The sequence below is a fragment of the Mastomys coucha genome, unplaced genomic scaffold, assembly GCF_008632895.1.
Source record: "Mastomys coucha isolate ucsf_1 unplaced genomic scaffold, UCSF_Mcou_1 pScaffold6, whole genome shotgun sequence".
Lineage (NCBI taxonomy): Eukaryota > Metazoa > Chordata > Mammalia > Rodentia > Muridae > Mastomys > Mastomys coucha.
Window position 1 is genome coordinate 90790346 of NW_022196912.1, and position 18782 is coordinate 90809127.

The 18782-nt window shown below is 45.4% G+C and overlaps 1 protein-coding gene across 4 annotated transcripts in view; it reads left to right on the top strand.

Moving 5' to 3' along the window:
* Positions 1-18782, top strand: part of Syne2 (spectrin repeat containing nuclear envelope protein 2) — a 396202-nt gene that overhangs the window by 69545 nt on the left and 307875 nt on the right. For 2 of the 4 annotated variants that reach the window (XM_031355749.1, XM_031355752.1), the window contains exon 1: positions 10547-10707. The exons of the other annotated variants lie outside the window; for them this stretch is intronic. The gene's annotated coding sequence lies outside the window, so the exon portion shown is untranslated. Of the gene's footprint in view, positions 1-10546; positions 10708-18782 lie in introns of those variants that run through there. 4 annotated transcript variants of the gene reach the window in all.

Below are 18782 nucleotides of genomic sequence, written 5' to 3' on the forward strand. Positions count from 1 at the left end.
TTAGGTGATATTCTCACCACACTTGGCTTTAGGTGATATTCTCACCACACTTGGCTTTCGGTAATATTTTCATGTAGCTCAGACTTGTCTTGAGCTGTCCAACCAAGGTTCGCCTCGAGCTCCTGGTCTTCGTGCCTCTGCCTCACCGAGACATAGGCACATAATTACAAAGAAAGACCCAAGCAGCAACAATATGAAAATACAAAGCGTACTTTGTTAAAATTAATAGTTTGTCATTTCAAGCGACATCCTTAAGATAATGAAGATGGCACACAAAATTGGAGAAAATATTTGCATGTCACATGTAGGGTAAGGAACTTTGTATCCACAATGATTAAAAAAATTTTTCAGAGCCAGGCGGTGGTTGCGCATGCCTTTAATCCCAGCACTTGGGAGGCAGAGGCAGGTGGATTTCTGAGTTCGAGGCCAGCCTGGTCTACAGAGTGAGTCCCAGCACATCCAGGGCTATACAGAGAAACCCTGTCTCGAAAACAACAACAACAACAACAAATCTTCAGTTCAGTAAAAACAAACAATCCAATCCAATGGCGGGGGTTGGTTGGGAAGGGGGCGACACCCACCAAGATATTTCTCCAAGGAAGATATGCAGATGGTCAAAAATCACCCAAAAGATCTCAGTATCACTGCCCAGTAGAAGACAGCAAGTCAAAACCACAATAGGTAAAACATCACACAGCATGGCATGGAGTCCTTCCTGCTTTGGTTTTCTGTGGCTGTGATAAAGACCATGACCAACAGAAAGGTGGGGAGGAAAGGGTTAATTTGACTTACAGGCTATATAGTCCAGCAGGAAGCCAAGAAAGAAGCTCAGGGGCTGGTGAGATGGCTCAGCGGGACTGACTGCTCTTCCAAAGGTCCTGAGTTCGGATCCCAGCAACTACATGGTGACTCACACCCACCCGTAATGAGATCAGACGCCCTCTTCTGGTGCGTCTGAAGACAACTACAGTTTATTCCGCAAGAGGGAGCGGGCTGGAGCAAGCAGAGATCCTGAGTTCAGTTCCCAGCAGCCACACACATGATGGCCCACGGCCATCTGTACAGCTACAGTGTACTCATACACTTAAAATAAATAAATAAATCTTAAAAAAAAAAAAAGAAAGAAAGAAGCTCAGAGTAGGAACCTAGAGGGGGCAATGGAGGAATGCTGCAGACTGGCTTGCTCCCTGTGACTTGCTCAAGGAACTAACTTTCTTTCTTCCTTCCTTCCTTTCTTCCTTCCTTCCTTTCTTCCTTCCTTCCTTTCTTTCTTTTTTTTAAAGATTTATTTATTTATTATATGAAAGTGTATTGTAGCTGTCTTCAGACAAACCAGAGGGCATCAGATCTCATTATGGATGGTTGTGAGCCACCATGTGATTGCTAGGATTTGAACTCAGGACCTTCAGAAGAGCAGTCAGTGCTCTTAACCGCTGAGCCATCTCTCCAGCCCTCAAGGAACTTTCTTATCCAACCCAGGACCATGGAGACACTGCCCACAGTGGTCTGGACCCTCCCACATCAATCATCAGTCAAGAAAATGCTGCAACGACACGCTCACAGGCCAATCTAATGGGAGTCATTTCTCGACTGAGATTCTGTCTTCCAAAGTGACTCTAGTTTGTGTTAAGTTAGCGACACTAACCAGAGAGATGGCAAAAATAAAATAACGCACAGGAACTGGCTTTTAAGCATTTAGCATTTAGCTTGTGGTGCTACATTAAACATCGTGGAGCCCTTAGGAAGTGGGTAAAGCAAGTTGGCTGAAGTAGGTCACTAGGGATGGCCTGGTTCCAGTTCTGCTCTCTCTGCTCCCTGTGTGCCACCCTGTGATGAGCCTGCTACTTCCCAGGTTCCACGGCCAGCAGTAAAACTCCTCCTATTGCCGTGCCTTCTCAGTTTCCCCACTATGACAAAGAGCAGAGAAACACAACAAACTTTTCTACCCCTAATGTGTTTCTGTGTTTTGGTCACAGTGATGCAAAGACAACAAATATAAGAAATCAGAGCACTATGCGTCTGTGTGATTGGAAAGTAGTTTTAAAAGTAGTTCAGCAGGGGCTGGGGCTGGGGCTGGGGCTGGAGCTCAGTTGATGAATGAGGCCCTGGGTTCAACACACAGTACTGGATAAAAAAAGGAGTGGGGAGGACCAGAGTGGCTCCATGGGCAGCACCATTTGGTTCTTGGAACACACATGGGAAGAGAGAACCAACTTCTACCAACTGTCTGTGACTTCCACACATGATACGGATGCAATTAATTAATTGATAGTTGGTGGGACGTATCTGAAATCCCAGGTAGAGGCAGGAACATCACAAGTTCAAGGTTATTGTTGGTTGTATAGCAAGAGGTCAGCCTGGCTATAGGAGATCCTATCTCAAAACAAAACAATAAAGAAAATAATCTGACATTTCCTTCAATTACATATAGAATCACTTAATGAGGAGGCTTGATAAATGGCCCATCATAAGCAATATTTTCTTCATTTATAAAGAAGGGCACCTGCTTCTCGATAATATAGTTTCTTTTTTCTTTTTCTTTTTTTGGGCCATATTTATTTCATATATGTGAGTACACTGTCACTCTTCAGATACAGCAGAAGATGGCATTGGATGCCCGTTACAGATGGTTGTGAGCCACCATGTGGTTGCTGGGAATTGAACTCAGGACCTTTGGAAGAGCAGTCGGTGCTCTTAACTGTTGAGCCATCTCTCCACCCAATAATATATTTTCATAGTTAAACATTAACAAAAACCAAGATCTTGGCTCCCCCAACATATCTGTAAGAAAAGAAGAGCCTATAGGAAGAAAATACTTACAGCCGGGCAGTGGTGGTACACGCCTTTAATCCCAGCACTTGGAAGGCAGAGGCAGGCAGATTTCTGAGTTTGAGGCCAGCCTGGTCTACAGAGTGAGCTCCAGGACAGCCAGGGCTACACAGAGAAACCCTGTCTCGAAAAGCCAAAAGAAAAAAGAAAAAAAAAAAAAAGAAAATATTTACAATATAGTACATGAGCCTCATCCCAGGGCACACAGAGACCTCTGACAATGATAAAAGCAGCCCAAATGAACACACAAAAGGAGAGAGAAGGCTGGGAAGGTTGGTCATGGGTACCAAGTGCCAAGAGCAAACAGCTTTGGTGTGTGTTACAGAGCAGGGCGACAGCAGTTATGTGTTATGCATTGCAGAAAGCTAAGTGCGTTTAGAAGTCACACCCTAAAGAAGGATGAGCGCCGGGGGATACAGATGTGTTTCACCTGACTCCAATGTTATACGATGCATACATGCACTGAAAGTTCTGCCGCTGCACTGACACGCGTCCTAGGTAGCTCCAGCTGTCAACTTGACACCGAATAGTCACCTAGGAAGAGAGTCCAAAACCACCATTAGATACATTTCTAATAAATAATTATGATATCATTCAAACTCGGGTTTGGGGATGTATCTTTCCTTCCTTCCTTCCTTCCTTCTTTCCTTCCTTCCTTCCTTCCCTCCCTCCCTCTCTAGAGATCTTACGCATGAGGGTTATTATTTTTTTTTTTAAAGAAAGATTTATTTATTTTATTTATATGAGTACACTGTAGGTGTCTTCAGACACACCAGAAGAGGGCATCAGATCCCATTACAGATGGTTGTGAGCCACCATGTGGTTTCTGGGAATTGAACTCAGGACCTCTGGAAGAGCAGTCAGTGCTCTTAACCACTGAGCCACCTCTCCAGCCTGAGATTTATTGTTTTTGTTACCATCTGTATATTTTTTAAAAAAGACATAGTCTCACGTAACCCATAGCCTGGACCATTTTCTGTCTTTTCTCTTTTGCTTCTTAGTAAAACCCAAGACCATGTTGCATGGCAGGAAAGCTCTCAGCCATGGAGATATTGCATTGGGTATTTGGTTGATATAAATATTTAAATCTGTGTCATCTCCAATTACTCAGCTTTTTATAAACTCTGATATTTATTACTTCTGTTGTCATGATTTTAAAGACTTCATTCGGGTTTAATCTGCATTATGGTTCCCATTTCATTCAGCATCTCTTTTTCCCTTTTTGGGCATAGTTGAGACAGTCACCTCATATAGCTCTGGCTGGCCTGGTTCTCTTCTCGGCAGGCCAGGTTGGTGTAGAACTTGTAATGATGCCCCTGCCTCTGCCTGCAGACTGTATGGATTACAGGCATGAGTCAAATGCCTGCTTTGTATGGTGCTGGGGATCAAACCCAGGGCTTTGCATCCCATGCTGATGGGAGCTCCATCAACTGAGCCACATCTCAGCTACTGGGCCATCCTGTTTCTTCTTCTACTACTATTTGAGAGAGTATCTTACTTGCTCTGTAGTCCAGGCTGGTTTAGAACTCACTATATAGCTCAGGCTGGTCTTCACTTGAGGCAGTTCTTCTGCCTTAGCTCTCCAAGTGCAGGCATTATAGGTGCTAGCCACTACACTTGGTTATTTATATTATTACTTTGCTAACAGCTGAGCAGAATAATTATTTTACATCATTTTACTTGAGGATGCGATAAAAAAGACTTACTACAGGATTTCTTAAAATGTTGCATTTATTTTTTGACAAATCTTGTCTGACTTTAATTGTTTAAATTGTGTGTGTCCTCAGGTATGTGTGTGCCAGGGCTGTAGAGCGGTCACTTCACCTGATGAGCCAACACCCTGGTACTTTTGATAATCTTGCTTAAACATTCATTATTGTTCATGCCTCAGAGTACGTGTAGTGGTCAGCACACGACTTTGTGGAGTTGGTTGTCTGCCTTTACTCAGTTTCTGGAGATCAAACTTGGGGGCCAGGCTGGTGCTACAAGGGCCTCTCTCACTGGTCCTTTTTAAAAATGGTAATTTTTATTAGCTGGGCAGTGGTGACACACACCTTTAATCCCAGCACTGGGGAGACAGAGGCAGGTAGATCCCTGGTGAGTTCAAGGCCAGCCTGGTCTACAGAGTGAGTTCTAGGATACCCAGGACTACACAGAGAAACACTGTCTTGAAAAACAACCAATCAACCCAAAAAGTTTATTATATATTTTAGACTTATTAATTTTATTTCATATGTGTGAGTGTTTTATCTGCGTGCATGTGTTTACTAAGTACGTGTCTGGTACCTTCAGAGGTCTGAGGAGAGCATCAGATCTCCTGAAACTGGAGCTATGGATGGTTGTAAGATACCCCATGGGTGCTGGGAACTGAACCTGATCCTTCTGCAAGAGAAATAAATGCTCTTAACCACTGAGCCATCTTCCTAGCCCCTTGAATGTTTATTTTGAGACAAAGTCTTGCTGTATGGCCCAAGCTTTTTTTTTTAAAGAAAGATTTATTTATTATTATACATAAGTACACTGTAGCTGCCAGAAGAGGGCATCTGATCTCATTAGAGGTTGTGTGAGCCACCATGTGGTTGCTGGGATTTGAACTCAGAACCTTCAGAAGAGCAGTCAGTGCTCTTACCCGGTTAGCCATCTCAGCCAGCTCTGGCTTTAAATTCTTGGTCCTCCTGCCTCAGCTCTTGAGTGCTCAGCTTGCTTAGTTTCTTTTTTGTGGTTTTGATACAGGATCTCTCTTTGTAGCCCTGGCTGTTTTAGAACTCATGCATTTCAGACTGGCCTTCAGTCCATTGTGATCTGTATGCCTTGGCTTCCCTAGTGCTGGGTTTACAGGTATGAGTCACCATATTGACCTTAGGCCAATTTTACTTTCAGGCCTTAATCTTCTGTGTAAAATTGAAATTAGTTGTTGAATTTTAAAAAATTAGTTGTTGATTTATAAAATCAAGGTGGGAGAGCACCTGCTGTTCCTGCTGAGGACCTAGTTCAAGCCCTAGCACCTAGAAGTTGGCTCACAGTCATCCAGACTCCAATTCCAGGAGATCGAATACCTTCTTCTGACCTCTGTGGGCACCAGGCATGCATGTAGTTCATACATTCAGGCAAACATTCATAAACATAAAATAAATAAATCTTAAATTTAAAAAGTTCAATACATCACCATTTCAAAGTGACTTTGAAAATAATGGCCTTCTAAGCCCCACTATTGCAAAGGAAAACAGAGCCCTGAGAGTTGCTGCTGATCTATCGTGGCCTGCCTGTATGCTTGGCCCTTTATGCACACCGCTTCGGTGAAGCTCAATAAATTCTTTCCAACATTTTCTTCAAATTCTAGAATGTTGGACTCTGATCCAGCTGGCTGTGCACACTTGCGTATGTTTTTTGTACACGATTATCTACTTTTATTAAAACAATACTCAGAAAAAGCAAGCTGGTCAAGGGAGCAATTAGCCACGGTTTATTCCTGTGCGTTTCCAGGGTGGCAGGAAACCAGTCCAGAATGAGATAAGAAGTTTGGGCTTTTTTAGGGTGTGACTAGACTCCTGGACAAAGGGGAGCAGCGATTTTTTTTCCTGTCCAGCTATTTTCATCTCTGGCTTAGAGAGTATACCCAAAGTGCTGAAAAACCTTGAGGTGGATTATAAGCAGAGAAGGGGCATCAACAAGGAGCAGGAGGTATCCGGGCCAGTTTGCTTTTGACATTACTGGTAACAATGTTTACACTAGAGGTGGCAACAATGTTTCACCTGTGCAGGTGCATGAACCACTGCCTGCCTCTTGAAATACTATTTAATACTTTTTTTTTTTTTTTTTTTTTTTTTTTTTTTTTTTCGAGACAGGGTTTCTCTGTATAGCCCTGGCTGTCCTGGAACTCACTCTGGAGACCAGGCTGGCCTCGAACTCAGAAATCCGCCTGCCTCTGCCTCCCAAGTGCTGGGATTAAAGGCGTGCGCCACCACCGCCCGGCAATACTTTTTATTGATGTTAAATTCACTTATCCTAATCACCAGTCAACTATAAGGTTATTATGCCCTATTACTAAAAAGGTTGATAAATACTTGATTCTAATGTTGCTAGTACTCTCTTCTGTGCCCTCAGCACAGAAATGGTCACTAGCCATTCAGTCTCCTTCCTTGGTAGAGCTAGATGAAGCCCCATACTCCTCTACACAGCGCCCATATACCAGACCCAAACCAGCTCTGGAGTAAAAAAGCTACTGAGTTCTTGTGTAGGGCTTGAGATACAAAAAGAGTCACATCTCTGCTGTGAGATGCAGGGATGCAAACCGTTGTGGCTGAGAGTGACCGGTGTTGGGACAGAGAGAAGTCTCTGCTGAACTTATGGTGGTGAATTCAACTCCTTTAATGATATGAAGATGGCCAACTCACAGGAGTTCCTCAGACCATGGTCTTTGTCAGAGTAGGTTTACCTACTCCTCAGTGTGTCAGTGATAATGGGATGTCTTCAGCTGTTCTCACTGCAAACCATAATGTGCTTGTGTGCCAGATCACACATGTACTTTCAGTTTGGCCCCTTTCTGAACTGGCAACTGAATCTAGGGCTTCATCTATTCTAGGCAAGTGCTCTACCACTGAGCTCTATCCCTGGCTCCAATTGTAGTCTTCCAGGTAGGTTCTTGAGACCAGTGAGTCATTTCCAATAAATACAGAATGTTGATGTAAACAAAAGCTAAGAGAGAGCCAGGGATTCAGCACAGTTGGAAGATGACTTGCCTGCCAAGGACGAAGTCCTGGGTTATGTCCCTAGTGCTATATAAAACTGGGTGTGGTGGCTCATGCCTGTAATCTCAGCACTCCAGAGGTGTAGGTTTCTTGGGAGGAAGTAGGCCTGGCAGATTCACTGATCATTTTTCCCAGAGAGGGAAGGAAAGGAGTCCTCCGTTTACAGGCTCCTTGTTGTGCACAAATGATGTAGGTGTGGTTGTTTGGTCGGCTTAGCGTTATAGCTCTAATTTCCACTTCAAAGCGAAGAGATCTATTCTAGCAAACCCACCGCCAATCTTACTTTCAGATTTAAAGTAGCTATTAATTTCACATCCAAATTGGCATGCCAAGAGAAACCATGGGTAATTAGAAGGATCTAATTGGAAACACTGGAAAACATTCTGAAACATTACATTCCAGGCTCTCGACTGCTGTAGCAGGATTTGGGCCAGCAATCCTCTCACTCTAGGGGCATAGAACATGGATGCCTAGAAGGGAGCAGTAATCAGGAAATTATTTATCACAATTTCTCCTGAGGTGGCTGCCGTGATGATCTGTAACATTTGCTGTGAAGAAAGCAACAAATACAGAATGACTAAAGAGCAATTAATTAGAGGTTATGCTTTGTAGGTGGTTCTATATACTCTGAAGCTAAACCCTGAAGACTTCTAGACACTGGCTCTGTGATTTCAGGGAAAGTGACTCTGTGATTAAAAAGGAAAGAATTTTCTTGTTTTATGGAATATTGTTGTACCCATATATATATGCATATACATGTAGACACACACATATATGCATATAGGTGTGTATATGTATATGTAATATATGTGTGTATGTATACATATTATATACTACATACATTATATATATGATATATATACATGTATGTATATAATCCTGACTGCAGTTTCCCCTCCTCTCCACCCTTCTCTTCCCAGTCCCTCCCCTATCTCCCCTCTGCCTATAACTATTCCTCTGTTTCTCTTCACAAAAGGGCAGGCCTCCCATAGATACCAACAAATATGGTATATCAAGTTGCAGTAAGTCTAGGCACCTCCACTTGTATTAAGACTGGACGAGACAACCCAGTAAGAGAAAAAGTATCCCAAAAGCAGGCAAAAGAGTCAGAGACAGCTCCTGCTCCAACTGTTTGGAGTCTGACAAGCAGACCAAGCTGCACAACTGTAAATATATATATATATATATATATATATATATATATGTATATATATACACACATATATACACATATGTGTATATATGTATATATAGCATATAATTAATATATAATATGTGATATATAATATAATTCTATATATTTATTTTGATATATATATTTAAAAAACATATTTTGAGATAGTCTTTTGTACCCCATCCTGGTCTCATATTGCTATGAGGCTAGCCTTGATTTCTCAGTCCTCCTGTCCCCACCTCTTGAGTGTTGGATTACAAGTGTGCACTATCACTTCAAGTTTATATGAAGTGTTGGGGATCAAAGCTAGGCAAGTAAGCTACCAATTGAACACCTCCAGCTCTGCCAACCAAGCCATTACAGGATGCATAGCAAATAGTCCAAGCACTTGGAAGGTCAGAGTGAACCTAGAATACAAGAAATGCCTTCAGTCTCTGCTCCATAGTTAGTCTCTGCAACTCCTTCCGTGGGTATTTTGTTCTCCCTTTTAAAAAGGAATGAAATGTCCACATTTTGGTCTTCCTTCTTCTTGAGTTTCTTGTGGTTTGTGGGTTGTTCTTCCTGTATTCTGAACTTCTGGGCTAATAACCACTTATTAGAGAGTGCATACCATGTGTGTTCTTTTGTGATTGGGGGGGAGGCAACAGAGGTTTGTTCTTGTTTTTTTGGGGGGGGGGAACTGGGAAAGGAGAAATCATATGGCATGTAAATAAAGAAAATATCTAATAAAAATATTATGTTAAAAAAAAAAGAATTGCCATGCAGATATAGTATGGTGAAGAAAGACATGTATTTTCATAGTTTACTTGTGTCATCTCAATATTCCCAGAGAGGAAAGTGTGGACATAATTAAAAACTATGTTTCTTGGAAACATGGATTAGCTGAACCCACTGTCAAACTTTTAATCTTCGACCCTTACCATTTAAATTAGGGCCATCAACAGCGCACTAAGCAATCCAGGTAAGATTTTGCAGCTACACAACCTGCACGAGGCGGGACTTGCATGAAATTAACTTTGATTGTGCTAGAAACTCAGTAGAGGAGTTCTTTCAGGCCACTGCCTCTTTGTGAACTAACAACGAAGTGATGCGTTTTGTGTCTGACTTCAAGAGTCTTAATATTGTAATAGCGGCTCGGGACGAGAGTGGGAGTCAGGTGATGTCATCCTGAGTTCACAGGATTGAGTAATTTGCTGGAAAATCCAACTGACACCTACAGGACGGATTCCCAAGCACCCACTTTCTCCTGAATGTCGTTCGAGGAGGCTCTCCTCATCCCATCCTGCAGTCTGGAGCGCGGGGGGCGGGGCGAGGAAGCGGGGGGGGGGTGGATAGGGCTGGAGTGTCATTAATCTGCCTTGTTAAATAGGCGCCTCCTTATCTCACCTCCGTAGGTGATGTCGAGGTCTGGGCTCCCTGACACTCTTAAGAAGCACATGAAAAGTCCATGTTCCTCTAAGGCTCCACCTGGGTTCAAGGACCGGATCGCGGTCGGGTCGCTGATTTGTAGATCTAGGCATCCACCCACAGTGAAGAAGTGAAACCTGCCTGGAAAGTGTTCTAGGAGAGTCAGCCTCCCCCTTTGTCTCCAGCTGCGGGGAGGCACAGAGGCAGAGGCTCGTGAACCTGCATTCCGAGTTAGTTAGTCGCTCCCGCCACCTGCAAGGGTTTGGCAGGCCGAAGGAAAGTTGCGGTGGCCGCGGGGAGGCGGCTCCGCCCCCAGTGCGCTGCTCCGGGCGTCGGCGAGCGCCGGACTGGGCGGGCCGGGAGGCGCGGGGCGTGGTCTGCAGCCTCCAGTCCGGAGCGGAGCGCGCTCGGCTGCGCCGCAAGCCTTCGGCAGCACGGAAGAGCGAGCGGGAGAGCGATCGAGGGGCGCCATCGAAGCAGCGAGGCGAAGGGGGCGCGGAGCAGGGCGGGTCGAGCTCCGGCCCTCGCCTCCCTACCGGGCAGGCATCGGTGAGCGCGGCTGCGGGGGAGGAGGGGTCCCCGCGCCCTAAAGCGCCCTGCGAGAGCGGGAGGGCGGGGAAGAGACGGGCACGAGCCCTGCTGAGTCCCGGGAGCCCGGCGGGGGACCTCGGGGGGCCCACGGGAGACTCTGGATGCAGGGCTCCCAGCAGGGCCGCGGGAAACTTCACCCGGGAGGGGACAGCGGGGCGCACGGGGCACTGTAAACTTAGCGGCGGGCGGGGCACCCCGGGGATCGCGGCGAGCGCCAGCGGTTGGCGTTGGTGTCCCCGGCTTCTTTGTGTCATCTCCGGGCCCGGCCCGCGGGTGCACCCGGCTCGGCCCCGGGGCTCCCCGCCGCCCCCCTAGCCCGGTCCAGACGGGCGCGCTCGGCTGATTGTTTGCATTCCTCGCGTCACGCCTGGGCGGGAAAGATTTTGAACCCGCTGTTAGAAACACTGAAGCCGCGGCGCAGAGATTGCAAAACCACGGGCGGCGGGAGGCGAGCCCCGGCGACCGGAGAACCTGCAGCCGGGGCGCACCACTGTTGGACAGGACGCGAGACCCTCGCATTGGGGGAGAAGGGGCGGGCGCGGCGGCCCTGAGCCTCGGCAGGGCGGAGAGGGGGCGCTGGGACCGCGAGGATTATAATTCCATTTCGATCACTCGCGGTCTTTGTTGTCTGTACAATTGCCTTTAGGGTATGACGGTAGCACCTGGTCCTCTTTCGGATCTCTCTCTTGAGGTCTGAAAAGATGCCCGGTGTGAGAGGGGGCCCGTGGCTTGCATCCAAGGCTGCTGGCCACAGGAGGCGGTGCCTGAAATGGAGGTGGAGAAGTCCAGTGTAACACTTGCCTTTGTGCACGCGCCTTATTTCCGAAAGTTGTTTTCCCCTCCCTTAGTGGAAGGCAGCGTCGGGACCGAGTGGCCGCAGGCGCGGTTGTGCACAGGCACCGTGTAGCGCGAGCCAAACCGGGGAGGGTCTCGGGGACCGTGGGGCTTAACAAATGTTTGAAAAGTTTTATTTGAAAGCAATTCCACCTGCTTCCCTAAAAGTTTCCATCGCTCCAAAGCTCTTCTTGCAGGAGGTCATTCTGTGGCCGTGCTCGAATGATTCCATTGCTTGTTCGGGTGGGGGCATAGTTAAGCATACCTGGCCTCCTCGCAGCTCCCGTCCCAGTAAACACCATCATGGGAGAAGGAGCACTCGGTTTTTATGGCCTAGGATTTTTGGCGTGTTTACACGCTTCAACGCATGACTGGGGCTCCAGTTTTCTTTCTGGAAGATTCTCAAGGCTTTCCCTGAGGTGGCTACTGTGTGGCCTCTGTCCTGCCTGTCAGCGGTCTCCTCCCCCCCCCGACCCCCCGCAACTCCCCACCCACCCGGGGCGGTGGGAACAGGTGTAATACTCATAAAGTTTTATTGGTGAAGAAGCTTTCGAAGTAAAAAATGAGTAAACCGTGGAAGGGTTTTGATCTTTGCCTACCTAGTTGAGTTAAGCTTCTTCCACTTTGTTTTGTTTGGCTACTAGGTCTCTGGGAGTGAAGGATAGCCTTGAATTTGTTATGTAATTGAAGCTGGCTTTGACCTCTGTATTCCAGCCCAGGTGCTGGAATTACAACTTTGAGCCACCACTCCTGATTTAATAAGCTTGTTTGAATTTTTAAAAATCCAAAGCTAAACCAGTTTGGATCTACTTATCTGATACAGTCAGTCTCTCTCTTTAAAAAAAGTGTAAGTTTACCCGCTTAGAAATTTTATTAGCGTTTCAATGGACTCGGGCTAATGGTGTTGCTGGATACCGTGGTGCGTTTATAGGACTCAGTCACTGTAGGTTGAGTCTGCTGTGCCCTCAGTAGCACCAGTGAGAGGTTAGTGGAGGATTCAAAGGAGAATAGGGTCCCATTCTAGCAACTGCTAGGGAAGAAAAGCCACATATCATTCATTGGTTGTGACTCATCATGTGTTTAAGTAGAGATTTTCAGTAACTTCACAAACATTCATATCTGTAAGTAGGCTCTTGCAATGTGCTAATCACTGGGCTGGACTTCGGGAGACCCAAATAATACAAATGGTCATTTGTGAGGTGCTTATTTTGAACGCACATATAGCCTGTGGTTATCTTGCTCCTCTGTAAGTGTTTATTGAGTATGCAGGTTGCATTTTACTAGGTGTGGGAACATTGGGGGGGACTATAGAGTGCTAGGTGTGGGAACTGGAGAGTGGATAAGTCAGCTGGGGTCACTTCCTTTATAAACTGAAGAAAGTAGGTGGAAAATAAAATACATTACCAAACTAACAACCCGCTTCAAACTTTATTTGCTTATTTTCTAAGGATTAAACTCCTGGCTTCATTTAGGTTCTCTCACTGAGATATACCCCAGCCTTTTTCCATTTCATTTTGAGACCAGGACTTGTCAAGTGGCCCCAGGCTGGCTTTGAACTTGTTTGGGATCTTCCTATCTCCCAATAGCTGAGTAGCTGGGAGGGTGCTCCACTGTGTCCAGTTTAATCACAGTGTTTGAAGTGTAAAGTAAATCACCTCCGACAACAGTTCCAAACCCTCGAAATGCCCTTCTTGGTCCCTGTGATGGGCACAGACCTGCTGGGACCTCCTGGAGCCACACCCCTTCCGGTTTCTGGTTCTTCATCCTTTTACCCATCCCATGTCACCTCTGCTCTCTCCTTGTCTTGTCCGAGTGTCTTAGCCACAGCAGCTTTCTTGCTGCTAAGGGTCTCTGCTCTGCCTGAGATGTGGTCCCTTCCCTGCTTCCCTCCTTGGAGCCTCTACCTGTAGCTCAATGTCTCAGTACTCCACTGAGTACTGTTACTGTCTCAGTAACTCCCAGGTTTAAAAATCACACCCTAGCAACTCCCATTCTTCCTTCATGACGTTTGTCTCCATGGCACCTATGGCTGCCTAATGTATAATGGATCACTTACTAGTTTATCATTTGTCTTCCCGTACTAACACCCCCACCCCCATGCTCTCTTTGAGCTGTCTTATCCACTGCTGTATCTTCCTTTTTTTTTTTTCAGATAGAGTCAGGTAGCCCAGACTGACCTTGAGTTTGCTACGAGTTGTGGACAATCTTGAACCCATGTTCCTATTTTTACCTCCCGAGTGTTAACAGCAGGCGTGAGACATGGAAACCTGCCTTACTACTGTGTGCTTAGAATCTAGAAGAGTGCCTGGTGTGCAGTAAGTAGGTCCTCTTTACTGTCACATAGAAGGAAGGGAATGATGGGAGCTTAGGCGGAGTAGCCAACGGGTCCTGAAAGGTGACAGTGGTACTTGAAAGGGGGAGGGAAGTAGCTTCACCATGGGTGACATGAGAGGTTGTGGAGTGGAGTCCGGCCTGGAGGCGGATCGGATGTGCAGAGGGCCAGTGTGTGCAGAGGACTTGAGGCAGCAGAGAACCTGGCTGCTGTGGATTTATGGGACGATGTCATTCGGCACTCTACTACTAAGAGAGTGTAGAAAGAAATGCTGGAGGTTGTGTGGCGTGAACAACTATAATCCCAGCGTGGTCGAGGCAGAGGCAAGAGGCCTGGCTGAGCAAGAGTAAGACCTAGCTCAAAAAGTGAAAAGAAAACAAAAGGGAGGAGAGGCATGCACACGGAAATCAGGTGCAGATCGTGCAGGGCCTTCTTGGAAGTCACGTGGACTCCGTCTGTACTCTATATTTGTCCCATTTCATGGTTCAAAAACTCCGGAATTGGGGGAGATTAAGTATGTCAGAACCTGGGGGAGTAGACTTCTGACCTGAAGCTTCTAGGTTTTACTACTCTACCAAAGTCAAAAGGTTCATCCCTGTGCTGATGGGTCTGCCCGTGCATGCCTGCCTTGGGAAGAAGGCCCGCTGCGGGGCTCACACCTCAGTGACAGAAGTCAGAGCTTCCCAGGGCTGTGGGGTGCAGTGGGGGAGGGGAGGCACCTGAGTCTGTCCAGGAGTAGGACAGGCCTACTGGGAAAACAGCAGAACCGTTTTTTCCCTGCTGTAACTGTTATGAGAAATGTCAGTGAAGTGATATATTAGTTAAGAAGTAGTGTTGATAGAAAATAGAGTTTATTCTTCGAGGCTTCACTGTGGGAGGTTTAAAAGCAAACAAGAACCAGGTGTGGTAGTCACATCTGTAATCCTAGCACTTGGGGTGGAGGCCAGAGGATACATAGTTCAAGGCTACGTAGCAAGTCTACTTGAGACCTGATTGCAAAAAAACCCCAAAGCACTCGAGACCTTGTGTCAGAAAATCAAATCCAGACTAATGCAAACACTGCCCTGCCAAGTCTCCAAACGAAAAAGTCCCACCTAGGCTTGGGAGTGTAGTTCAGTGTTGTTTGTTTGTTTGTTTGTTTTTTAAAGATTTATTTATTTATTATATGTAAGCACACTGTAGCTGTCTTCAGACACCCCAGAAGAGGGAGTCAGATCTCATTATGGATGGTTGTGAGCCACCATGTGGTTGCTGGGATTTGAACTCAGGACCTTTGGAAGAGCAGTTGGTGCTCTTACCCGCTGAGCCGTCTCACCAGCCCTCAGTGTTAAAGACCATGTTTGTTGAAAGTATGTGAGTTCTCCAGCAACACACACAGAGTATACTACACATGTACACACACACATGTATGTACTGTATACACATGCATTCATACAGATACTACATACACACATCGTATATATACACACACTATATACACACCTGCACATACATATACCCTGTATACATATACAGACACGGTATATGCATGCATTTTCACACAAACACTATACACACAGTATACTACACATGTACATACATATACACATATATACTGTATACCCATGCATTTACACATACTACACACACATTGTATATACACACAAACACTATATATACACTATATACTACATACACATGCATACACACATATCGTATATACACACAAACACTATATATACACTGCATACTACATACACATGCATACACATATATATACACTGTACACACCACATACACACACACACACACACACACACACACGTGTGCGACTGGGTCTGGGAGAGGGGAGACAGAGAGACATGCTTTTGCTATCACAATGGTTTGTGTCAAATGTCCTTTTTTGTGTTTTCATGAAATAAAAGGTATCTGGAGTAGTGTAAAATCACCTTTGATTAGTACCTGTACATCTTCATGAGCTTGTAGGTTATAGGCAATATTCTTTCTTGATTCTTACTTTAAGTTGTCCTTGCTCTACTGGAATATCAATCTTTTAAGTTATATCTTTTTAAGAATTTAATTGTAATTTTAGTTAGGGATGTGCGTGTATGTGCACATGTGCATGAGCGTGCATGTGTGTATCTGCATGTGAATTCTGATACCAGGCTAGGGCACTGGATCTCTGGAGTCAGCGCTACAGATGGTCATGCTGGGAACTGAACTTGGATCCTGAGGAGGAAGAACAGCCAGTGTTCTAAACTGCTGAGTCATCATCTTTCCAGTATGTTAATCATTTTGGAGGGGCTGCCATGGAGATCTCTCTATGTTGCTCAGGTTGGTCTCAAAGTCCTGGGCTCAAGCGATCTCGTTGCCTCAGTTTCCTGAGTAGCTAGGACCACAGCCCTGTACCCTCACTGTTGGCTTTCTAATGTTTTTGACTCAAATATAGATATGTGAAACTGTCTCTCCTTTGCCCTCCCCAGGCTCCCCAAGTCTCCTTCCCACACAATCACTGGAGAGTTTGACTGATGGATCTGAATTTCGGGGACGGCATTTCGTATTATCTCTGCTTCTTGGCTTTGACTTTCAAAAGTTCGCAAAACTGTCTTGAGAGTCACTCATGTCGTTCCATCAGGAGAGCTTCCCTTCTTAGGATTTATTTATTAAAGTTTTCATTGAGTGTGTGTGTGTGTGCAGGCACATGTGTGCCACATGTGGAGTTCAGAGGACAACTTTCTGAAGCCGTATGCCTTTCCTTGGTCGAGGCGGGGTCTCTCTAGCTTCTGCTGTGCTAAGTGCAACGGTCTATCTAGCCGGAGTGCTTCTGGGCATTTCTCCTGGCTTTACCTCCCACCTCACTCTGGGAGTGCTGGGATTGCACATGCAGAGCGCACTGGCCAGCTTTTTAGGTCAGGGCTCTGGGAATCGAACTCAGGTCCTTACTTCCCTATGAGGTGAGTGGTTTTACCTGCCGAGCCACATCTCAGCTCTTTAAAAAAAATTTTTTAAAATGTGATGTCTAACTTTTTAAAAGCTTTTATTATTTTTCTATTTATCATTGTTGTCATGTAGGATGTGTGTGTTGGTTCCTTCATGCCACGATATGTGTGTGGCAGTCAGGGGAAGACATGGAGTAATTGGTTCTCTCCCTTAACCTTTTCATGGGTTTGGGGGATCAAATTCAGGTTGTTAGGCTTGGTGACAGGTGCCTTTGTCCCCTGAGCCATCTCTGTAGCCCTTTATCACTAAATTATTATCTATAACTTTAGTATTATTTTTAATTAGACATGTTTGTGTCTTTCTTGCATTTTTTTCCCTTGTGTTTGAAGGATTCTTTGTGTAATTGTCTTGAGTCCTTTAACAGATACCCAGTTTTGTCTGCTGTAACAGAACGCTCCAGACTGGACAATTTATAGTATACAGACTTTACCAGAAGGCTCAGACCTTAGAGGATCTTCTTGCTGCGTTGTCCTTCAAGGGATGGTCAAGCCCGGTAAGGGCAGATGCCACCATGATAGTGCTAATCCACTTCTGCAGGCCAAATCCCTTGTGGCCTCTTAACAGTCCCACCTCTTAATGTTGTTGGGATGTCGATTAAATTTCATCATTTGGAGGAGCAGATTCAACCAGAACAGTGCCTTGAGTTACTTTTACAGTTATTTTTCTGGGTTCCAGTTCTGATTTATCGGTTTATTCTTCATGGACTGTGTACTTGTGGTAGCGATAGAAAAGTCTCACAGAGATTTTCTGATTTTTGTTGTTGTTGTTGTTGTTCTAAAAGGATTTACGGCTGTGCTTGTACATTTAGGCCCATGAACTTTCTTTTTGCTTCTAGCATGAAGTGTGAGGGGAAGTCCACTCCACCCGTGCCAGCATTGTTGACTGTTTGGAAGCAGTGACTGGAGACAGGGTTTGTTACCAGCATCTAGAGGTCAAAGAGCCTTGCAATGTCCTGCAGTCAGAGAGACCTCCTCACAGAGCATCGTTTAGCAGAGATGTTGGGGGACCTGGAGCTCAGTGAAGCCTCTCTCTCATCTTTTCCTCTTTTCTCTTTAATTGATTGCCTCTTTCATTAAAAATTTAATGAATGTACGTGTTCGTGTGCACCCACGTGTGCCATGGCATACATACATGTGGAGGTAATGTGTGGGAACTGGGTCTCTCCTCCAACATGAGGCTACCCGGGATTGAACTTAGGTGGTCACGGTTGGGTTCAAGCGCCTTTGCTTGCTGAGCCCTCTCTCTGGCCCAAGAATTGTAGAATGCTATTTTTATCTCTGTTCGTGGATGTTGTACATCATTCTTTATGCTCTCAGTAATGATTGCAGCGTATCACGGTTTCTCTGAAAGTGGCCTTAAATCACTTCCTGTGGGTTATGAAAGCCCTAGGGTGGAGTGCGTTCCTCCCTTCCTCCCCCCTTTCCTCCCCTCCCTCCCTCTACCACCCACTCGCCACAGTGTCTTGATACTTTGACTAGGCTGGCCTTGAACCTGTAGCATACTGCTGCTTCTGCCTCTTAAATGTTGGGATGATGGGCGTGATTCACCACACACCAGCATCCTCTGCTTTTTGAGCTTGGCACTATTCTTATGCCTTTACTTCTTGTTTGGTCTAAAGTCTGTACCACAATAATAAGGAAACACCATGTATTCACTCACATAGTAGTCCTGGGTGCTTATGGGCTTTATTTTACTTCTTTATTATATTAAAAAAAATGAAGAAAGATTTTTTGTAGGTGATTAGATTCTTAAATACAGTCTAGTTGATAAAGTTAAATAATTTTGTTTGATTATTATTATTATTATTATTATTATTATTATTATTTTTGAGACAGGGTTTCTCTGTATAGCCCTGGCTGTCCTGGAACTCACTCTGTAGACCAGGCTG